General features: G+C 39.8%; 1 protein-coding gene across 19 annotated transcripts in view; it reads left to right on the top strand.

Moving 5' to 3' along the window:
- ZBTB20 (zinc finger and BTB domain containing 20) overlaps positions 1-25,228 on the top strand; it is a 798,165-nt gene that overhangs the window by 354,085 nt on the left and 418,852 nt on the right. For 18 of the 19 annotated variants that reach the window (XR_009762877.1, XM_061628379.1, XM_061628375.1 and 15 more), the window contains one exon: positions 6,085-6,167. The exons of the other annotated variant lie outside the window; for it this stretch is intronic. The gene's annotated coding sequence lies outside the window, so the exon portion shown is untranslated. The remainder of the gene's footprint in view (positions 1-6,084; positions 6,168-25,228) is intronic. 19 annotated transcript variants of the gene reach the window in all.

Raw genomic sequence — 25,228 nt, 5'->3', positions numbered from 1 at the left:
TGAACTGATATTTTCTAAGATGCTCGCTAGCATGTTAACCTTCAATAATGGTTGAATACAATCTAGGGCATTCAGTATTTCAATCCTTTTGTAGTGGCTTCCAAATAGGAATAGGGCTAGTGGAGCTATTTTCCCAGCTCAAGATACTGATAAAACATTTCAAGTATTCAAAGCACAAGAAGCTCCTGAAAAGGTTTATAGAATTCATTGCAAATGCCCGGGAGATTTGCCATTTGGACGGTCCTTTATACCATTTTGAACTTCATCTGTCGATATTTCTGTTTCAAATGGAACTTTTTGTTCTGTGATCTGTGGGGTTTTTAGTTTTTCCAAAAGCTATGTATTCTAAACTATGAAATTCTGTCATTGTAGAGATTCCTACGGGTGCAAAACTTTGTTGTTGATGTTGACAAATGTTTTTCTTACTGCTTTCTTCTAATTAATTTCTTCTGAACAGTTGAGGGTGTAATGGTTAGGGCATTAATGGGATAGCATATTTTTGAAAGCATACAGTTGGCTTTCTTTCCAAATTGAAAAAAAAATCATTGGGCACATGAGAGAGCTGCTAGTGCCTAGAGATGTGATAATGTTGCCAAGTTGCACATGAATATCTTCAGCTTTAGCTTTTGTTTCTTGGGAAGTACCAATGATCAGTTGTTATTGAAGAGATTTTAGCATCTTTTCCAGGATGATCTGTCGAGAGGGCTGCTTTGGTTTTCATCATCTAGGTAATGGCCTTCCACTAATATACTCTTTAAATGACCCAGGGGAAGAGTGTCCTCTTGTCGTTTATTTCAAATCTGTGTTGTATATACTCAGTGTTAAATTTGGAAGAGGTTTCCTTTTTTAGCTTCAGGGGAGAAATCTCCAGATGGGGACCCAAATGCTGACATCCTGTGCTTTGTAGACAGTGTTGGACAGGGGTTGATGGGTGTGTTTGTGTGTGATAGTATCATTCGTGTTAGATGTTAGAAATGTTGACCATTTTATTACAAATCAGTTCAGTCCTTCCACTCTCCAGCATTATGTAAAATGAAAAGTACCATCTTCACAATTTATAAATTGTTTGTTCAATCTTCATAGAAGAATAGAACTGCATTTTTAGATATGTTTTAATGATTAGAGCTGATTCGTTTTGCTTTTTTATTAAATGTGCAGTTCAATATTAAGCATATTTATTTAGATGTAAATTTTATTGAGATCACTGAGAGTTTTAAGTGGTTAGTTATGCATACTGTTTTGGGAATAAGCCCCATTGAAACCAGTAGGACTTAATTCTGAGTAAGCATACATAGAATATTACTGCAGATGTCCAAAAATGTATTTATATGCAATGCATGGGAAGTAGAAAACATAAGAGATTATTTCAAAGGGATATATAGGAAAATAAGTTGCCAATAATGTATGAATAAGCGAAAGATACTTGTGCTCTAACACATTACAGCTCTTGAAATAATTCAATTTGCTCCTGATTTCTTTTCCCTGCAAAATATTTAATTAGTATTATTTGCTTCAGAATTTGCATTTGTTTCCTGACTTTGGAAAATGCATTTCCCTAAAATAGATAAAAGTGGAATTTGTGTGTGCATTTTATCAACTCGTAAATGGCATTTGTTTTGTACAGATGTTTAAAATTTAGTGATTAGTAATATGAGATTTCTTAGTGGCTATATTGTAAGAATATTTTTGATGATGCTATCCTGCACGTAATATTTGTTCTGCTGTCCACTAATAAACTGTTGGATAATTATAGCCATGATTGCACATGCTGTTTTTGGGGGGTGGGAATAAGATTAATATAGCAAATGACAACATCCCATATCCTCATAGTAGTTGCTGTTTTCAGAATGAGTTTTCCAAACAATATGCAGTTTGCTCTTACTGTGTTTTAAATTAGCCCATGTAAAAATCTAGGAAATATTCTGCATACTTTTTAAAATTTATATTTTGGTTACAAATCAATAAAATTCATTGTTTTCTTTGTGTTGGACTTGACTAGTTTGGATTTCTTTGTGTTAAGCAGTAGCCCCATCCATAACACACCTGAAGCTGCCTTATCTTGATCATTGGTACATCTAGTTTAGAACTATCTCCACTGACTGGCAGTGAGTCTGCAGGGTTTCAGACAGGGGACTTTCTAAGTTCTACATAGAAATACCAGGGAGTAAACCTGAGACTTTTGTAGAGAATAGAAAGCATTTGCTCTACTACTGACCTGCAGTTCTTCTAATTAAACTTTATCGTGAATAGGACCCATTGAAAGCAATGGAAAACTGACAGTTTGTTGCAATTATGTTCCATTGGCATTAGTCAGTCTTAAACCCAACAGACTTTAGCTGGTTTGGGGCAGTGAAATGGAATGCACTCTCAAGCATAAGTCATGAATGGAGATTTGCAGTCTTTCAACTCCATACTTTGCATATTTACTTGAAATTTAATGAGCTTCCAGATAGAGGCTAAATATGCCGCCAGTGTTCTTTTTTTTATCTTATATTTTCTGTGGAAAGGGTAGATCTTGATTATATGGGGGGAAATGTGGACTGGCATTTTGATGCCAACGATGTCATGTGGGCATTGCAAAAACGTGCATGCGTGAGGAGAACCTATCCCACAATAAACACCACTCTAGAATGATGCTAAGTCCCACTACGTTGAAAGAGACTTACTTCCAAGTGTGCATAGGATTGTAGCCTGTGCCATGTATAGTGATCAAAAGGTGAGATAGAAGGCCTTAAAAATGTACCATGGAAGTGTGAACTGGTTTTGTGACAGCCCAAAAGAAAAATGTTTTTATAGAGTCAGTAGCCAATAGGGTAGGGGTAGAGATCTGGTAAATATAAAGTTTTAAAATGAAATGCATTAAATATATAGTGGGGAAGTTATTACCAAAGATTTTTAACAATTATTGTGCACTAATGGAAAATAAATACCCTATAACTGAAAAAGTATGTACAAATATATTTTACACATCCCTCAACAAATTATGATATATAAACCTGGAATATATGAGAGCTAGGAACATAATTGCTTGTTTCCAACCCTTAAACATTTTTTTCAATCTCAGTTTCAAATCTGTCCATATAATGGTAAGCACTAGTTATCTGTATTTCTGTTTTCAATCAAAGTTTAGATTCTCTGGAATCTAATGAGAATATTAAATTGGAGCTTTGCAAACTACAGAAAGCCTAAAACTATATGCATGATGTTTATAACATTTGATTAAAGTATTTTCCTGAGAATCTCCTGGTTCGGAATTTGCCTATCAGCTACTAGGAAAAACAGTTGTATTATGGGCATGGGTAAAACTGTAATTAAGCTGTTAACTAAAACGTGTGCTTAGATAAGGAGAGATGGTCTGGACATAACTCAAGGTTAGAACAGAGCATGATTAAGTTCTACCTAACAGTAATGGGAGTCCATTACATTGGTGAGTTGATGGTTTCTAATAATATAGCAGACTAATAAATAATTCAGGACTGAATCTACTTGCATAGTGATGAAAAACATTTCAGTTATATCTGGCTATTGAGTATAGTCTGGATATTTTAGGTGAATAGCCATGAGTAACGCATGGTCTATAACTTTATCAATACCTTTTAGTATAATAAATGTGTTTCTAGTGAGGTTGGTATTCATATGGATAGGAAGTTTATGCACATCTTAATGCAATGTATTTAGTTGGTAAGAATGTTAAGTATCACTCATGATGGGTCAGTCATGTCTGTGGCTGGCATATTTTGCCTATAATAAAGAGGTGATTTGAGGGTCCCACCACAGGCTAAAATCACACTTGGAAATACCACCATAAAACTATGAAAAATGGCACCACTGTTGCAAAGTGGTTATGAGAAATTACCCTCCGGTTGTTGGTGTAGCTCCACAAATGCTACAATGTAGAGACAGCATTGCAGGCAGTGTGCCAGTATTTCTAGCACTGTGTCAGTCAGGTTCATTGAGAATAACCCTCCAACTTTGCTGTAAAAGAAAACAGCTGTTGCTTTGCACCCAATGCCTAATTGCGACAGAGCATGAATTTAAGAATATTTAGCCTATAGGTCAGTAATGAACAACATTTCTAAATTCCACCTTGTATATGACAGATAATTCACACCATACAATCCTCTTTATTGGTCAGCTGGGCATAAGATATTCTGTCTGTGTGTGTTTGTATGTGTGTATGTATGTATATGCACACCATTATTTAGTCATATGTATGTTTTCAAATTTTTATTGTGCTCTTGTTGCCGCTCTTGGAATCACAACATGACATACATTCATGCAGATTCTTAAGTGCAATGGAATGTGTGTGTGTGCATATATATATATTTAAGACAGTTTTGAAAGCAGAACTTCACTCAAGCTTGCTCTGGATCCCTATAAGGATTCCGTTAATCACCTAAAATATATATATGAACGTAATTGTGATTAACCAAACAGAGATTTTTATTATATTAACAAAACGTTTCAGCTTCCGCCTTCATCAGCTGCTAACATACAAAATCATATATATATATATATATATATGTAAGTGTGTGTGTGTATATATATATATGTAAGTCTGTGTGTATATATATATATATTGTCTGTGTGTATGAGAAACAGATGCACTGTAGGCAGATAAAGCAGATAAATATAGATTCAAATAGAAGCATAAGTGTATAAATATAGACAGTATATGGAGTGAAGGCAGGCTGATCACCACAGTTTCGTTATTACTTGTATTCTGTATAATAAAAGAGTAGCTGACATTAAAATGACTGAGTGAATGACACTGTCAGATTGTAGAAGACATAGTGTAAGGTAAGAAAATAACCTTTCTAGTAGTTTGAAGAGCAATTAACCAAGAACATTTAGTGTCTTTCTTTATTTACTTAATACATTTCTGCTGGATTTTATGTTTGCAATTGGAGGGCAGAAGCAAAGCACAAATTCTTATTCTGTCCTAAAATAAATGTCTAAATAAATAATACTAATCCCAGCTTTGTAACATCGTGGGTGTGCAGCTATCCAAGTTCTTTAATAGTGAGCTTCATCTATGGTGATTTTTCACTTTTTGCTTCTGTTGATCATGAGATAGCCAGTAAAGCCTATCAGTTGTTTTAGGTGGAAATTGATTTAAGGAAATAAGGCAGAAAATTATTCATTGGTTAGAAAAAGACTGCTATTGAATATCTGATAAAGTCTCTGTGTTGTGTGAGTTGCTACTGTTGTGCGTATTACATTATGATCTTGTCGCATCTGCTGTTAAGGTTTGTTACTGTAAAATGGTATTGGACTCAAACAATGAACTTTGCTAGAGTAGATTACTTTCACAAAATAACCACTGCACTTAATTTTATCCTTCAGATTGCTGTTTACTTTGCTCTATTTCTTTTTGAACAACAACAATTATGAAAGACTAAATCCAAATTGTCAACATTTATATAAAATACAAACAGCCTGCTTCTGATATGAAATCTTACATATTTAAAAACCAGTACCTTTACTCTATTTTTACTAAAATCAGATAAGTAACAAAGAAAGACTCTTTGTTCTATATGTGGAACAAAAACCTGACTTCAGTTGTGGCTTTCATTGTGTCTAAATGTCTTGACTGGATCATTGCAAGTATCTCTGTGCCATTTGTGTATGTGGGAACTGTGATTCACACACAGCTGCTTCAAATGGAGAAGCTTCATTTGAAAACATAACTTTGGGATAAGAATTCCACTCTATATCATTTTCCCAACCTAGTGCCCTCCAGATGTTTTGAACTACAAGTTGTGTTGGCTGGGGCTGATGGGAGTTGTAGTCCAGAAAGTTCCCCAACCTTCCTGGAACAGATTTTGGAGGTGAATGGGGAGGAGATAAAGGAGAAGGCCCATTGCACAAGCATATAGCCTCACACTACATTGGATTTTACCCATGGATCTGTTTATTTTGATTATGTAAAAACTCTGTTATAGCTTATCATGTAGCCACCCCAGAATGAATACAATAAGACTGATACTTGTCACTAAAAGAAAAGAAATTTAATTTCATATTTTTATATGAATGAAAATGAAGTATGGAACCCTACTCTGACTCAGTGTTTCTCTTTCATAGCTTCCATTGTGTTGTAATCAGTTCCAAAATGATGGAGCTTTGGACATTCATGTGACTAATGAAAACCATTAGAAGATAAAAAGGTGAGCTGTAAAATTAAGGACTAAGCTTGATGTTGCAAGACATGGGGCCACCTCCATTCTGTATCTCATTGCATTCTCTTTTAACGGGTACCTTGGTATGTGATGTTGGGTTCGCATTTCTGCATTTTCACTCACAGTGGGATGCTGCCCTTTGCTCCTACTGGGAGGAAGGGTGGGATATAAATCTAATAAATCAATAATAACTTCCACCCAATTTTGAGTCTACCATTTTTGGGCAAGGTCATTGAGCGAGTGGTGGCCAACCAGTTGTCAGCACACTTGGATGAAACGGATTACTTGGATCCATACCAATCGGGTTTCAGGACTGGTCACGGAACTGAAACAGCCTTGGTCGCTCTGGTAGATGATTTGAGGAGGGCATTGGATGGGGGAGAATTCTCCTTTCTTGTCCTCCTCGATCTCTCAGCGGCTTTTGATACTGTCGACCACAGTATCCTTTTACATCGCCTGGAGGGATTGGGAATTGGAGGTACTGTATTACAGTGGTTCCATTCCTTTCTCTCCGATAGATATCAACAAGTAGCATTGGGGGAGGAGGTTTCAGACCCTTGGCCTCTCAACTGTGGTGTGCCACAGGGCTCTATCCTCTCTCCCATGCTGTTTAACATTTATATGAAACCGCTAGGGACAATCATTAGGAGATTTGGGCTGCAGTGTCACCAATATGCAGATGACACTCAGCTCTATCTCTCGTTTAAATCTTCACCAGAGTCGGCTGTGGAGACCTTGTCCAAGTGCCGGAATCCGTCAGTGGATGGGATGGGAAGGAACAAGCTGAAGCTGAACCCCGATAAGACCGAGGTGCTGCTTGTGGGAGACAAAGGAAGGTTGGGAGATGTTGACTTGAAGTTCAGTGGGGTGAGTTTACCCCTCAAGGACCAGGTCCGCAGCCTTGGGGTTGTACTTGATTCCAGGCTGTCCATGGAGGCTCAGATTTCGGCAGTGAGCCGGGCAGCCTGGTATCAACTACACCTCATACGAAGGCTGCAACCCTACCTTCCTGTTCATCAGCTCCCACTGGTAGTACACGCCCTGGTCACCTCTCATTTGGATTACTGTAATGCGCTCTACGTGGGGTTACCCTTGAAAACGGTCCGGAAACTACAACTTACACAAAATGCGGCGGCTCGACTACTTATGAACAGTCGCCGCCAGGATCACATCACACCAGTGTTGTTCGATCTACACTGGCTTCCAGTTGTTTTCCGGGCCCAATTCAAGGTGTTGGTATTAACCTTTAAATCCCTATACGGTATCGGCCCAGTTTATCTTACGGAGCACCTTCAACGCCACCAATTATGCCGCCCGACAAGATCAGCCACACAGGGCCTTCTCTCAATCCCGCCGACAAAAACAGCTAGATTGGCGGGTACTAGAGAGAGGGCATTCTCAGTGGCGGCCCCCACACTCTGGAACTCCCTCCCACAAGATCTCCAGCATGCCTCTTCCCTAAATACATTTTGTACAGCCTTAAAGACCTGGCTCTTTCAACAGGCCTTCGGGATTTCTGGGGAGGGTTAATTCCTAAGATTGGAATGCCTCCTACCCTGTTTTAATATTATTGTCTGCTGCTGTATTGTTCTTATATTGTTTTTATATTGTATTATTGTATTGTATTTTATCATATTATGTTTTAACTGTTGTACGTCGCCTAGAGTGGCCATTGGCCAGATAGGCGAAACAGAAATTAAATTTATTATTATTATTATTAAATCAATAAATAATAAATAAGTGATATCACATCACTCATTGTTTGCATTAAATTTTACAAGAAAGAGTATATATACTAATGAAAAGATTTACTGTTTGTCTGCATGGGGCTCTAGTTACTTGATAATAAATCACAGAAACACTACATATCCCTTACCTCTCCCCCTTTATAATTTAGTTGCTATATTGCAGGAAATTCCAAAATGAACTTTTTCCTTTATACTTACGCATTATGAAACTGTCTTTATTTATGGATTAAAGTTTTCTCTTGCAAATATAGTATAATATGTTTTCTTAGGGAGCTAAATGCACATCAGTTGATATTGTGGCTTTTTTGTCTTTTAGTTATTTATGCTAAATCTTTTTGAGGCAAACCAAGGGGATCGAGTAAAATATGAGGTAATAGAGTTGCATATTGTGAGTGAGTATTCAGATACACAATTCCAACCCTACCTGCAGCTTGAAATATCGTATCAATCAGCCCTAACTCTGCTCTTGAGATGGTTTTCATTGCCTTTGCTGAAGAGGGTATATGTAATGATGGAAGAGCTCTTGTGGAAGCAAGCTTTGTTTACCTCTTGTTTTACTTAGCAATTTGGTTCATGAAATTTCCAATTCTGTTCACTTTGATGATGATGATGATGATGATGATGATGATGATTTACTACATTTGTATACCGCCCCATAGCCAAAGCTCTCTGGGCGGTTTACCACAATTAAAAAAATTAAAAACAAATATACAAATTTAAAAACACTTAAAAAAAAACAATTTGGGGGAGATTCTTTCCTGGCCAGCTCTGCACCTTGAACACAAGCCCATCTGTCCATTCAAGAACATGAAGGACAGTCTAGCAGCAAAAGTGGGTAGCTCTCTTCCCTCTACCCTCAAAGGCAGCACTCTTCCTTGTCCATTTCAACCAGGGGCTGGTGGTGAGGCTCCCCTTCAGAGCCTTCCTCTGTAGCCACCTCCTGTGGGGCAGCTGCCTGAAGCAGGGCCACTTTGTAGGAGGCTGAAGAGGGGCCAATTCCACAGAGAGAGATGTCTCTATAAAATGGCCTGGTGAGTCAAGGAAAGACAAGAATTCCTGGGCACATTTGAAAATACCACTTGAAAATTTCAGACAACGGAAATCTTTCCCCTTTGGAGCCTCCTTAGTTTTGTCAGTGGATGAGACATTCAAACAAGACTCCTGCCAGATTAATTTTTCTACCCTCCTGGACAGAGTTAATTCAGTGGTACAACTGTTAAAAAAAAGTACAAGTAAGAACTTCTTTGTTTAACCCCCACTCCCACCCCCAGTCTTTTTGCATGGAGGCGTAAATTAATACTTCCTGATTTTCCAATGTTCCCAAACATTCACCCTTACTGATTGGAACTCACATTTAGAAAATGTTCATGCAGACATCCAGATCTAGCAGTAGCAATTTGAATGCCTTTCAGTTAAGTATCTGAGAGAATGGGCACTGGAGAAGCAATCTTGATAATGTCTGTAAACTGTAAATGCATGCCTTTTTATCTATTAATATCAGGAACATGTGATAGAGTAGAGAGAAATTAATCATTAGTTATGTATCTTAAGTTGAGTTACATCTGAAACAAGTGTGCTGTAAGCAAAATAGAGTAGAATGGTAAAAATTGGAGTTGTCTGGATCAGTCAAACTGTATCTTGTTCCCATCCATGAGTCTGCAGAATGTACTGAGCAGAGAGATGTTCTCCAGGAGGGGTGCTTTGAATTAAGATTGTGTACTGATGTCATATAATAACAAATACTGCTTGCTGTCATCAATGTATAGCTATGTCTTTTCTGCATTTAGGTATTTAGATGATATTCTCATTCAGTGACCACAAACTTCAATGGAGTAAATGACACTTAGCAGATAAACATTTATTTATTTATTTATTAAATTTCTTAGTTGCCCATCTGGCTGGTTCTCCAGCCACTCTGGGCAACGTACAAATTAGCATATCAGTGCAATAAACATTAAAATCTGAGCCAATAATAATAATAATAAAATTTATCTACACATCTAATAACATAGCAATCCAAATAATGTTGCTCACCTCCCCCAATCTCCGAGCAGTGAGATTTGGGGAAGAAGGTCAGTGGAGACTGCAGTGTCTTTATGAAATATGGTTTGTTTATTTACACACATTCCAACCTGAGCTCAAGGAAGGAGGGGTTCAATGCATCAGCAGTCCAATATCCAGCTTTTCCATCTCGGTTGCAGGAGGCACCCCAAAGGCCATGGTGCAGAGAGCCAGTCTCTCTGCCTGCCTTCCAGTTCCCAGCAAATCTCTAGACACACTAAAAACTACAAGCACAACTTCTGCTGTCTGCCAGAAGTGGGGAGGAGGCTCTCCTGTAGAGTTTAAATGACAAAAGGGTCTCCCTGGCCCATTCACCGTTGCTAGGCAACTGATTGGCCCATTATCTTACCTGGCCTATCTATTTGGTTAACAAAAGACTCATTTGACCAGCAGAGAGTTCCTCATTCCAAGGCACAGGATTCCAAATCAGAGGCTGGAAAGGGGACCCACAGGAATTATCCATCCCTACCCCCATGCTCATAACAATAATTTATTGTTGTTGTTGTTGTTAGTATTATTAGTATTATTATACTTCTATCCCACCCTTCCTCCCAGAAAGAACCCAGGACAGTAAACAAAATACAAAACACTAAAAACATCTTAAAAAACAAAAAGTCTTTAAAGCATATGTTAAAAATCTTTAAAATCTTTTAAAAAATCTTAAAAACAATTCCAAAACAAACACAGACTGAGATAAGGCCTCTACTTAGAAGGCTTGTTGAAAGAGGAAGGTGTTCAATAGGCGCTGAAATGATAACAGAGATGATGCCTGTCTGAAATTTAAGGGAAGGAAATTCCAAAGGGTAGGTGCCACAAAAGTAAAGGTCCACTTCCTGTGTTGTGCAGAATGGACCTCCTGATAAGATGGTATCTGCAGGAGGCCCTCACTTGCAGAGTGCAGTGATCGACTGGGTATATAAGGGGTAAGACAGATATCCTGGTCCCAAGCAAACCAGCACCTTGAACTTGGGCTGGCAGCTAATGGGTAGCCAGTGCAATTCTTTTAGCAGCAGGGTAACATGTTGGCAATATCCTGCCCCAGTGAGCAGTTGTGCTGGTGCAAAAGGTAGCTTCCAGACCAACCTCAAGGGCAGCCCCGCATAGAGCGTTTTACAGTAATCCAGCCTGAAAGTTATCAGTGCATGGACAACAGTGGTTAGGCTATCCTGGTCCAAAAACAGCCACAGCTGTCTTACCAGCTGTGCTGGTAAAATGTAATCCTAGCCACTGAGACCATCTGGGCCTCTAGTGACAAAGATGGATCCAAGAGCACCCCCAGACTACAGACTTGCTTTTTCATCCAAAGCAGGCAGTTGACCAATTATCTGAACTTGGGAACTATCAGCCCAAAGTGCCTCTGTCTTGCTAGGATTCAGACTCACTTTATTGGCCCTCATCCAGTCTGCCTCTGAGTCCAGGCACTGGTTCCGGGGCTTGTGTGGCATCTCCTGATTAAGATGTTACAGAGAAATAGAGCTGGGTATAATCAGCGTACTGCTGACACTTTGCCCCAAATCTCCTGATGACTGCTGTCAATGGCTTCATATAGATGTTAAACAGCATGGGGGACAAGATGGTACCCTGCAACACCCAACAGCACAATTGGCAGGAGGCCAAAAGACAATAATATAATTAGTAGAACCCAGGGACACACTTTTTGGGGGGTTAACTTAAGAGCCACTGAGATTTTCTATGGGAAGGAGGGAGCGGGGTAGAGGTAGAGACCTGAGCACAATTGTAAGAAGAAGAAACCAGTTCTCCTTAGCAAGTTCTGATCCACCTTGCCTCTTCCTGGTGCTTTCCTTTCTGGAGTGTTTATTGAGAGGTGCCAGACTCAATCCCATAGCGTCTCAGTTTCAAAGCTTTCCTTCAGTCAGTTGCTACTGATTGCAATTACTCAGTAGTGAAGCTGTGCTCTGGAAATTCCTAGTTCAAGGGCATGGGTAAATAAAAAGAGGAAGATTTAAATGGAAGGCTAAAAATGAGGGTTAAAAATAACATGGATAGTGCTACAAACAAACATGGCTTTCTGAACTTTGCAGTATTCGAGCTGGAGTTACCAAGACTAGTATTTTTAAGAACCGGTGGCTATTGGGTACCTAGATTATTCTACCTCTGCTTTATTTGTTTCTTGATGAGAATTATGTTCTTAAATAATTATATTTATTATTTTATTTATTTATTATATTTATATCCAACCTTTCCTCCAAGGAATTTGAGATGGTGTACATGGTTCTCCTCCCTCTCCCCAGTTTTATCCTTACAACCACCCCTATGACGTAGGTTAGGCTGAGAGATGGTGACTGGCCCAAAGTCACCCAGCAAGCTTCTTGGCTGAGTGGGGATTTGAACCCTGATTTTCCAGGTTCTAGTCTAACCACTTCCCCACACTAGCCCTCGTTATATTAGGGATGCATAAACAACATGAGGGTCATTGTGTTGTTTTCCCCTACTTCATTAGAATGTAAAAGCAAACTAGTAAGGTAAGAATTTGCCACATATTTTATCATGACAGTAGTTTATAATCCTGCCTATAGAGAGCAAGTGATAATCTTAATGAAAGAAGTTGTAAATTCATGTATTCTATTTCGTATTTTAACTTTAATTCACTCCATTAATTCATTCATTCACTATTTCATTTCATTTCATTATATTCAGTACAATAAAACATTAAAATAATCAAACCAATAAATCAATTTATATCCTTGACATATTTGAGAAAAACTTCCAAACATGCAGAGATATTTTTTAAATGTGCAGCTGTAAATGACTGTTTGCCCATTAAAATGTTGGTAAAGAGTTTAGCCCTGATTCAGAAGCACAGCTATGCATAAAGAGTTCTTGTGCAGTTTGCAACAGTCTGATAGCTCTATTGATCCAAAAAATACTAGAAGTTATCAGATTTATGACTGATGCCAGCAGAATCATATTTGTATAGCATCTAGTTCCAGCCTTTGAGTACTGTAAAATAAGCATAACATTAACACTTGTTATTCACATTGTTACTGTTATTCACATTGTTATTATCCTATGTATTGTTACTGCTTGAGTTTAGATGATATCTGTGAGACAGGAGAGCCAGTCTGATCTTAATAGTAAAAGTAATATACTCTAATATATGAAAAGTAATAGGGAAAAGAGTACAAGGAACAAGGAACAAAAGAAGGCCTCCCAATGGCTATTATTATTAATTTATAATTTTGTATCCTGCCTTTCTATCTTTCTGGACAAAGATATCCAGTCAATTTCCAGTAGTAAAAGGCCACAAACTGTACAATTAACACTAGTTGTTCTTTTCCACAATTGAAAAATCTTCAGCTGTATTACAACACACACACATACATGAGTTATGTAATCATTACCTGCTGCCTGAATTTTGCAACTTGCTGAACTGTATGGTATTTTCCTCCTGACATACACATTTAAACCTGAAAAACATGAAAGAGAATGGTGTCCACAATGCTTCCTTTTAATTCCTAGTCTTTTTAAAAAGGCCTCAGACCAGAAGACAATGGATCTATTTAAGGCTTTTTTTACTTTGAAATTCTCATTGAGATTTTTTCTTGTCATTACATTCCCTCTGTAACTTCTGCAGAGCCTATCTCTATTTCTCAAATCTCTTAATGTATGGTTTGAAAACACTGCCTTACTGCCGCCTCCCATACCCACACTTAGTTATTTTCCACATGGCAAATATAGAGTTTTTGTTTCTTTTTAAATATCTGTTTTATTTCAATTATCAATGTTAATGAAACACTAGAAAATATTTTAGGAGGGTTATTTTTGTACAAGGCTTGCTCAGTAAATATGTATTTTGATCATTGGTAATGGATAAATGATGCAGAAAAGTTATGTTTTGTTGATCAGGAGGAGAATATTTCTAGCTTTATATACATTGAAAAGTAATTTATAGAGCAATCCAACTCATGGGAAGCTGGCGGAAGGGATGACAGCAGAGAAGGAGCTGGCAGGGAGGTCTGCAGCATCCATTTCACATTTGGGAGCCTCCAAGCTGACTGAACGCAGGCTCAGCTGGGGGCTGTGTGCAGGGACTGGACAGTAAAAGCCAGCTCTCATGAATACCCCTAATGTGTATGAACTCCCATTGCAATTATTATCTTAGACCAACCTTTTTCTCAGCATAACTTTGGCCTGGATTGGGACCTGCAGGAGCACTCCGAATGGGAGTTGGATGTTGCGTAAGTTTCCCTCCCCGACCCCTCCTCCAACATGCCCCTGGAATGCCCCTTTTTGGGGTCTTACGCCGGCACCTCTTTTGCCAGCCTGGGCTTCAACGGTGGACCCCAGCCACAGTGAGGGACTTCTGCTGGTAGCTCCCCTCAGCCCAGTGTAAATATGAGTTGGATTGCACCCTTAATCCACTATTCTTAAAAGCTGCTGTTTAGTTTTTATTATTATTATTATTATTATTATTATTATTATTATTATTATTATTATTATTATTATTATTATTATTATTATTATTAAGTTAATTGTACTCTTTCTAAATGTAGAGATTCAGTCAGCCTTGTCATTTGTATCATGTTCCTGGTCTTGTTGCTTTTACCATGGATCACAAACTCCTTTAGCACACAAACAGAAGGCTCTTGTGTATAAATGAAATGTATTTTCACTTTAATTTTTTTTCACTTGAAGATCCACTGAACTTAACAGTGCTATTTTGAGGTCTGACTAAAGGGATCAGGCAGGCCTTTGTAATACAGGCCTTTTTACGGAGCAGTGCCAATAAGTACAAAATGTTATCAACTCACCAAACATTTTATGGGCCCAATTTTTTTTTTATGCACTGAAGTGTCAATAGGTTTGGCAAGTTCCTTGCAAGGAAGGAATTGCTTCTTGCCCTAGGTAGGTGACTAACTGAAAGTTGGTGAATTCAGTGTGACTGATACTGTTTAGAATGTTGTTTATAGGGGAAAAGGGGATATTATTATTATTGTTGTTGTTTGTTATTGATATTGTTATTATTCAGAGGGTACTTAGTACTTGAGAACAGATTTTCATGACAACCTGTGAAGTTTTATTATGGGTTTTCTTCTCTTTTGTCATTACTAATTGAAGATGTGATATTTTGTTGATACTCTTTTATAGTTCTCTCTGTCTTTTGGTTTTTACTTGAGTTCCGGTAGGGTATTTTCCAGTTTTATAAGACCTAAGGTAATGCTCTTGTTTTTTTATTTTCATGAGTTAATGTATTTTCCAGTTTCTATAAGATGATTTATTTTGTCAGTGGGATAAAATCAAATTTACATGTCCTAGGATCTGCTGTAGATTTGTGCTTTTTCTTATTAGGTAAATGAATTTTTCCATCTCATTCTTTTAGTAAGTATAAAATGCTTTCCATTAAAAAAAGATAATGCAATCATCATTGAAAGTTACAAAAGCAAGGATGCATGATTCATACATTGTGTTCAAGATGTCCCCATAATTTATACCTAGAATGCTAACTACAACACAGACATAACTTAAGAAGTGACGAAAGTAAAGTTCAGATGAGGCCACAGATACTCATAGTGCACAATGTGTGGATTTATTTTGTAAACAGACCATGGGTAATTAATCATAAAATAAAACTTTGCTTTAAAGCTCACATAATGTCGTTTATTTCTGTTACTTGCAAGGAATCATTCAGGATAATGAGTCATTCATGTCCAGTTACAGCTCACTAAGCCAAACAAGGCCAAATTCAAGACCAACTTGAGAAATATATCACTACAGTGCTAAATTCAGAAGTGAGAGATGCTGATGTAGCATCAGCACAGTGAGAGAATGCGTATGTTGTGTCTGGTCCTATTGTAGTATCGCTGTTCAGTCATTCTAATGAGTAAACACCAAATGCACCCAGTTCATTCAAAGAAACTATATAGTTGACTTGATTTATCTGTGTTAGTGCAAAGTAGTGTTCATTTGAGATACTTAAGTTGCTTCTTTTGGTGAGACTCTTGATCTTCATTAGATAGATAGCTTGATAATTCTCAAGAGCTTTAGCTTCTGAGGCTGCAGACATAAGCCTACCTGACCACATTCCAGGTTGTAGCCTATAGCTGTAATCCACCAGAGCTCATTTGTGAACCCAGGTTGCTTGTAGATCTTGCTCTCATTTTGTTGATATGAAAGTACCTTTCATATATGCTCTATAACGCTATAGAGTTATTGCTTTCTTTAGCTGACTCTAGTTTAAAATCTTATGCAAACATATAATTCTTACAGAGAACTTTTCTTGAGCACAGATGTCCTAAGTACAAACATAACCTACCTAGCAATGTACTTACATTAGGCCTTCCAGCCCTCAAACTGCTACATTAGGACAGGTTTTTTTTCAAAATGGATGCTTAGATTACTACATATATTTTAGGTGTCATACTTCTTATTGCTTAGTTTAACTAGATATAATATTGCATACTTCTGTTTTCTTTCCCTTAATTTTTGATTTCTTTATAGCACGGTTAATGGTTACAGCCATTTCACCCTATTTATAGTAGCACTTTCTTAACCAATATAAATGTGTTTTGTATTGTAATCTACCGTAATTTTGTGAAGCACATTGGAATGCATTTAATTTTTTAAACAGGTTCATTTAGCTGAAATTACATTAAATAGGCCATAGTTCTCCTACAAATACTCAGTAGTGCTTTAGAGAAAAGCTACATTCAGGTCAATCACTTAAACAAATTGGTTGACTTTTTAAGTATGGCATTAATTAGCACAAAATAAAAAAAGAAAAATCATAATCTGGCACCACATAAATTAGTCATAGGAAACATTTAAAATTTCAGATCAGGCAACTTCCCAAAACATATTCCACTTACGTTCCGAGCATGCTTGACTTGTGACTAGTAAAAATTAAACCTATAGACAAGATTAAATCAATTTCCAGATGATAGCCATGCTAGCATGTTGTACCAAAATAACAAACGGTTTTGTGTTACCTTGAAGACTAACAAATTTATAATGACATAAACTTTTGTGGACCACAGTCCACTTCATCAGATGCATGAAGTGTAATCCTAAATTGGGAAGCAGATATATGCATGGTTCAGGGGGGAATATAGGGCAGTGAGTTCAGACGGTAAAGAAGAAGAACAGGCAGTGATGATTACCTAGAAGCAAAATAATTAGCGACCAATTAACATGGCAGTGTTGGCGATAAACATCCTGACATTGGTAAGTTAAGCATATGTAGTGTGATAAAAATGTGTTATCTCAATTAAAGCCACAGGTGACAGAAGTGAATTGCCTGATAAATTGTGGTTTCACACTAGAGTTTCTCTTGAAATTGTTCAGAGATGGCCATCTTAAGATCAGTTACAGAGTGTCCTGGCAGGTCAAAATATTATCCTCCTGATTTTTTTATATAACGCAATTTCTGATGTCAGATTTGTGCCTAGTCATTATTTTGCATAGAGATTAACCTGTTTTCACTATGTAGAATGCAGAGGGACATTGCTGGCAGATGATAACATTTATTACATTGGAAGTGAGCAGATGAATGAACCAAGGAATATATGGCTGACATTATTAGGTCCTGTAATTATGTCGCTTGGGTAGATATGGGGACAAAGTTGGTATCTCTGTGTATTGCAGGGTCTTGTCCCTGTATTTGTGTCTTTGTTATGTTGTCTGTTGTTGCTGGTTTTAGGTTTTGTGAGAGGGAAGTGTCTTGTTGTCCAGGATGGACTATAGATTATTGGAGATATATTATTTTGAGTGGCTTTAGCTGGAAGCTGTAGGTGACAACAAATGGTGTTCTGTGGTTGTCTCTTCTAGTTCTGTCCGCAATGGAGGACTGTCTGCAATGGAGGACATTCTGTCATAGGGATGACGCCTCCCACTGAAATGACAGGCAGGGTCCAAATCCTTTTGCCTCCTCTCCAGGGGAAGAGTCGTTCTGCCCTCTCCAGTCTGGCCCTGCCTGCGGTCAGTGACAGTCTTTTGCTTTGCTTCATTTCCCTGTGATTTATAACCCAAGCAGTAAGGGCTGGCAGGGTTTGCCCTCTCCTTCTTTCTGCTCTAGTCTCTCAGGGAGCATTCGGAGTGCAGCAGCGCCAGAAAAAGGTGGGAGCACCATTTTGTTGGTGAGGTCGCGGTCAATTTTCTACTTGTTGCTCCCAGTGGTTGTGGCCGCCTTGGAGATGTTTATCTGGTCAGCTTACCTCGCAACCTCTAGGAAACAAGTGGGCTCATCTGGTCCCTCTGTGTTAAGGCAAAAGTGTTTAGAGCAGCAGCAGCAGCAGCAGAAAAGGCACATTTATGACAGCTGGCATTACTGCATCTGGTGGCTCTAAGGGTGAAAGAGTTCACAGATCCAGACACAAGTCTCATTCTAAGCATTAAAGGATGAGGAGGTCTCACAGATCTTTGTCTTCAAACAGCTCTGTGACATTGCCTATTTCCCCATCACGCATGGAGACTCCTTCAAGGAGGCCTAAGGGCACAGCTTCTGTATCCAGTGTAGAGGTTGCTTTTCCAGTGCCTGTTGCAGGTGCAAGTGATACTCAAGCCTTGTCCACCCCACTCACAGTGGCAAATGTGGTGGGACCTGCCGCTCAGAATTCTGTGCCTTTTCCTGTTCAGCAACATGCTGTTGGTGATCATTGCTCCATAGCTCAGGAGGGTGTTTCTGATCCCAAAACTGATGTTTCCCATTCTCATCAAGAGGAGGGGGAATTATCTCGGGAAGAACTTGATACAGTTCCTACACAGCCGAGACTTTTTGACTCTGAAGTCTACCAGCCTTTATAAATTAAGACATGCAGGGTGCTTCAGCTTTCTACTAAGGATGCAGCACCACTGCTGTTCCGGTACTTGACCCCCCCCCCCGTTACTGCTCCTCGACTGCTATTCTCTCAGATGGGGAAGGGGCCCCCAAGGATGTGTGTGACAAAAGAGTGGAACATGCTTTTAGGTGAAACGTTAGCATCTGCCAGGACTTAGACTCCATTGTTATAGCAGGTGAATCAAGCGAGGTATCCAGAGCACAGACTTGTCCCAATTTCTTGGATGAGTTTCAGTTGGTGCAGCTTGAGGACGTTGACAAGGTGCTTGGACAGGCTTGTGCAACCACTTCTGTGCTGGATCCTTGCCCTTCTTGGCTAATAAAAGCTAGCAGGGATGGAACAGCCGGCTGGGCCAGGGAAGTGATTAATGCCTCTCTGCAAGAGGGGGTGGTCCCTGGCTGCCTGAAAGAGGCGATAGTGAGACCACTCCTGAAGAGACCCTCCTTGGACCCAGAAAATCTTAATAACTATAGGCTGGTAGCAAATGCTCCATTCCTGGGCAAGGTCCTTGAACGAGTGGTTCCGGGCCAGCTCCAGACACTCTTGGATGAGACCAATTATCTGGATCCATTTCAGTCGGGTTTCAGGCCTGGTTTTGGCACCGAAACAGCCTTGGTCTCCCTGTATGATGACCTTTGTTGGGAGAGAGACAGGGGGAGTGTGACTCTGTTGATTCTTCTTGATCTGTCAGCGGCTTTCGATACCATCGACCATGGTATCCTTCTGGGAAGACTGGCTGAGTTGGAAGTGGGAGGGACTGCATGGTGGTGGTTCCGCCCCTACTTGGCAGGTCATCTACAGAAGGTGGTGCTTGGGGAACATTGCTCAGCACCCTGGACTCTCCAGTATGGGGTTCCGCAGGGGTCAGTTCTGTCCCCCATGCTGTTCAACATCTCCATGAAACCTTTGGGTGCGGTCATCCGGAGCTTTGGAGTGTGTTGCCATCAGTATGCTGATGACACGCAGCTCTATTTCTCCTTTTCATCTTCTTCAGGTGAGGCTGTCAATGTGCTGAACCGGTGCCTGGCTGCGACAATGGACTGGATGAGGGCTAATAAACTGAGGCTCAATCCAGACAAGACTGAGATGCTGCTAGTGGGTGGTTCTTCTGACCGGATGGTGGATGTCCAACCTGTCCTGGATGGGGTTGCACTCCTCCTGAAGGAGCAGGTTCGTAGCTTGGGGGTTCTCCTAGAACCATCTCTGTCACTTGAGGCCCAGGTAGCCTCGGTGGCACGGAGTGCCTTCTACCAACTTCGGTTGGTGGCCCAACTATGTCCCTATCTGGACAGGGATAACCTGGCTTCAGTTGCCCATGCTCTGGTAACCTCCAAATTAGATTACTGCAATGCACTCTACGTGGGGCTGCCTTTGAAGACAGTTCAGAAACTGCAGCTTGTGCAAAATGCAGCGGCCAGATTGGTAACAGGGACCAGACGGTCCGAACATATAAAACCAATTCTGGCCCGCTTGCATTGGCTGCCTGTATGTTTCCGAGCTCGATTCAATGTGCTGGTTTTGACCTATAAAGCCTTACATGGCTTGGAACCACAGTACCTGATGGAACGCCTCTCCCAATACAAACCCACCCGTACACTACGCTCAATTTCGAAGACCCTCCTCTGGGTGCCTACTGTGAGGGAAGCTTGGAGTTTGGCAACAAGGGAGAGGGCCTTCTCAGTGGTGGCCCCCAAATTATGGAATGATCCTTTTGATGAGGTGTGCCTGGCACCAACACTGTTATCCTTTTGGCACCAGGTCAAGACTTTCCTCTTCTCCCAGGCATTTTAGCATGTGTTTTAAATTGTTTTACATTTTTAAATTGTTTTAAATTGTTTTTAAAATATGTGTTTTTAAATTTGTATATTTGTTTTAATGTTTTTAGTTACTGTAAACCTCCCAGAGAGCTCCGGTTATGGAGCTCCGGTTATATAAGTACAATAAATAAATAAATAAATAAACAAACAAACTTTGAGGTGGATGCTGTGGCTTTCAGACCATCTGCAACTGCGTCAGTATTTTCTAGGGAAGCTTTCATGTGGGCGGAGGAACTAGGGGCACAAGACAATGTGCCTAAGTTGGTAAAAGATGGGTTGGAAAAGATTCGGCAGTGGATGGAACCCTTGATGCTCTACAGTATGATGCTCAAGCTATGTCATACACTACAGTGGCGAGACGTAATATGTGGCTTTGGCAGTGGTAAGTTGATGCTGGTTCACAAGTGAGGTTAGTCGTTATGCCCTTCTCAGGGACCAAGCTGTTTGGTGACCCATTACAGGAGCATCTTATTGAGTCACGCAATAAAAGGAAGGCACTTCCTTCCGCCCCCTCTAGGATGCACATCTTAACATAGTGAGGGGGTTTGAGAGTGCTGAAGAAGCTGAGAGCAATGCCCTCAGGAGTCTAGACCAAGAGGCTAGACTCCTAGCAGGGTCACCAAAGGTGGAATGGTCAAAGCTGAGACACCAGACTAGGATGCATCCAGACTCACAGGAAGGCAATGGTAAACCACCTCTGAATACCTTTTACCATGAAAACCCTATGAATAGACTATTTAAAATGCAACACGAGATAGTGCTGGAAGATGAGACCTCCAGCTCAGAAGGCACTCACCGAAGTACTGGGGAAGAACAAAGGACAAGTACAAGTAGCGCTGTGACTAATGACGCAGCTGGGTCAAAGCCGAAAGGAAGCCCAGAGGCTGATGCGCACAGATGCAAATAGAGACTCAGGAGGAACATGAACCAGGGAAAGTTAGAAATTGTCAAGCAAGAAATGGAATGTATCAATGTTACTGTATTCGGCAGGAGTGAATTAAAGTGGATGGGAATGGGACATTTTCAATCAGGCAACTACAAAATATTTTATAGTGCTGTATATTTTATATGTAATATAAAATATATAATATTTTATATTATAGAAATGATAAATTAAGAAGAAAGGGGGTTGCTCTAATAGTGAGAAGTAATGTAGCAAAAGCAATTATAACACAAGATCTGAGTGAGTGATATCACGAGAATTAACAGGAAACCTATCAACATAACCATCATACAAGTCGATGCTCCAACAGCAAATGCAGAAGAAGAGGAAATGGAGAGATTTTACACAGAAGTACAGGAATAAATTGATCACACACCAAGATCATGGGAGCTGGAATGCAAAAGGAAGGAACAGAGAAGAACCAGAAATTGTGGAAAAATGGAGCTTAGGAGATAGAAATGAAGCAGGAGAGAGACTTATTGAATTCTGTGAAGCCAATAATCTGTTTCTTGCAAACGCAATTTCTGAGCAACTGAAAAGACGGCTGTACATGTGGACATCACCAAATGGTCAATATGGGAATCAAATGGATTATATAATTTCTGGCAAAGGATGGAGAAGTGCCATACTTTCTGCGAAAACAGGATAAGGAGCAAACTGCAGTACAGATCATGAACTGGTAATATCGAAAATCATAGTAAAGCTAAAGAAGAACAAGAAAGCAATCATAATGCCAAAATATAATTTAAATAACATCCCAGAAGAATTTAAAGATCAAATAAAGATGAGATTTGAGGCTTTCAACTTAGTTGATAGAGAACCAGAGGAACTATGGAGTGAAGTCAGAGACATGATCAGGGAAGAATGCAAAAAGACAATACCTCTACTTAAAAAGAAAGTCCTCAATGGATAACTGACAAAACATTTAAAATGGTTAAAGAGAGAAGCAAAGCAAAAAGAGACAGAAACAGGGTCAAAACTCTAAATCCAATAATACAGCAACTAGTACGTAGGCACAAAGAGAACTATACAATAGTTATTGTATAGAAATAGAAGAGGACAACAAGAAAGGTAGAACAAGAGCCCTTTTCCAGAAGATTAGAGAAATCAAAGGGAAATTCAAACCAAGGGTAGGGATGTTGAATAATCAACCGGGGAACACACTGACTGACTGAGATAAAATAAAAGGAAGGTGGAAGCAATGCAAGGATGACAGATTCATTCATGGAGGAACGGCATGAAGAAGAAACAGAAATGTTAAAATATGAGGTGCAAGCTGCACGTAAAACACTTGGAAGAAACAGATAACCAGGAACAGATAGCATACCAATAGAGTTGCTACAAGTTACTGAGATGGAATCTGTCCAAATTTTGACAAAACTGTGTCAACAAATATGGAAAACAAAACAATGTCCCACAGACTGGAAGCGTTCAATATGCATCCCAATTCCAGAAAAAGGGGATCCCAGGGAATGCAATAATTATCGCACTATTGCATTAAGATCCCCTGCAAGTAAAGTAATGCTCAAGATTCTACAACAAACACTCATTCCATATATGGAGCGAGAAATGGCAGATGTCCAAGCTGGATTTAGAAAGGGAAGAGGTACAAGATTTCATACTGCAAACATACGTTGGATAATGGAACGGACCAGGGAATTTCAGAAGAAAATCACTCTGTATTTTATAGATTCCAGCAAAGCCTTTGATTGTGTAGATCATAGAAAAACTATTGAATGTTTTAAAAGAAATGGGGGTGCCACAGCATCTGACTGTTCTGATGTGCAACCAAAACTTTGGACAAGAGGCTGCTGTAAGGACAGAATATGGAGAAACCGATTGGTTCCCAATCAGAAAGGGTGTGAGACAGGGGTGTATTTTATAGCTCTGTTTGTTTAATCTATATGCAGAACATATCATACAGAAAGTGGGATTGGACCAAGATGAAGGAGTTGTGAAAATTGGAGGGAGAAATATTAATAATTCAAGATATACAGACGATACTATACTACTAGCAGAAACTAGTAATGATCTGAAACAAATGCTGATAAAAGTTAAAGAAAAGCAGGACTACAGCTTGATTGTTGCACTATCCCCATGGGTGGGGGAAAGTAATTTCAGACGAGTGGGTGCTGGACAACGTGACGCATGGCTACTTTCTGGAGTTCACCAGCACCCCACACAATCTTTTTGCTTCTACCCCATGATCACTGGATCCAGAGAAACGCCAAAAGCATCAGCAGGCTATTCAGCATCTGCTTGTGCTATAGAAGAAGTCCCTTCCTCGGAGAGGAAATACAGAGTTTATTAAATCTTTGTCTTGGTGCCAAAAAGAATGGGGACATCTGAGCCGTACTAGTCCTCAAATGGCTAAACACTTGGGTGTCCAAGAGAAGGTTCGAATGAAGACTCTGAGGTCAATCACAGCAGTACTAAGAAAGGGAGTTTGCATGGCTTCCATAGATCCCTCCGATGCATACCTTCATGTACCTATCCGAGCAGCTCATTTTCTTTGGTTCAGCTACGGTGGAAAACACTACCAATATCAGGAAAACACTACCAATATCAGCACCAAGGGTCTTCACAAAGATATTGGTGGCATTGGTAGCTTTTCTCAGAGTGAGGGGTGTTCATGTGTATCCCTATCTAGACTATATTCTGGTTCGCAGCCCATCACAGAGCTCCTGTTTGATGGATACCAGGGTCATCCTGACTTATCTCCATTGTCTCAGGTTCATCATCAACACCTAAATGAGTTCATTATTTCCCAATCAGTCCCTCATTCATCTTGGGGCACAGATCAACACCCACCTTCTCTATATGTGTCTCACTGTGGAGAGAGTGGAGATTACCAGGGCTCTCCAACAGTTGAGCTTCTCCAATCGCATGGACTTGATGTATTTGGCATGGATTCAGGGGTTACTAGTTTCTGCATAGGATGTGGTTCATTAGACTCAGTTCCATTCTTGCACCTTCGCAACAACTCCTGCTGCCCTTTCAGGACCAAATAGTGGTTCACTAAAAGGTGCTGCTTCCCCTTCCACTTTCTTTGAAACAGGAACCTCTGTGGTGGCTGGAGCCTCAATAACTAACAAAGGGGGTGAGTCTTGAGGAGCCCCAACAAATGATATTGACATCAGATGTGAGCGTTTATGACTGGGGGGCTCATGTGGGACATCATGTGGTACAGGGGACATGGACCACAACGGAGTCTCTTCTGAGCATCAATGTGTTGGAACTCTGGGCGATTTATCTGGGGCTCATAGCATTGGTGTCGGAGGTTCTGGGTTCTCACCTGTGTGCACCAACAACATGTCCATGAAAGCATATGTGAGCAAGCAAAGAGGAACTCAATAGAGTTCAATGATCTCTGAGGTAGAGGGTCTTTGTTGTTGGGCAGAGTCCAATCTCCTTTCCCTGCAGGCCAAACATCTGGCAGGTCTGGAGAATGCTACAGCAGATTGGATGAGTCATACAGCGATAAAGGAAGCCGAGTGGCAGTTGAATCCACGATTATTCTCAATTATAGAGGATCGCTTCGGCACACCAGCAGTGGATCTGTTTGCCTCACCAGAGAATACTCAGCTGCCATTTTTTCTATCACATCTTCCCACTCAGGAGGCTTGGGGGACAGATCCTCTGGTGACTCAGTGGTCATTAGGTCTGTTATATGCTTTTCCACCGT

This window comes from Rhineura floridana, chromosome 5, assembly GCF_030035675.1.
Source record: "Rhineura floridana isolate rRhiFlo1 chromosome 5, rRhiFlo1.hap2, whole genome shotgun sequence".
Taxonomy (NCBI): domain Eukaryota; kingdom Metazoa; phylum Chordata; class Lepidosauria; order Squamata; family Rhineuridae; genus Rhineura; species Rhineura floridana.
This window is presented reverse-complemented; position numbering and strand designations above follow the sequence as displayed.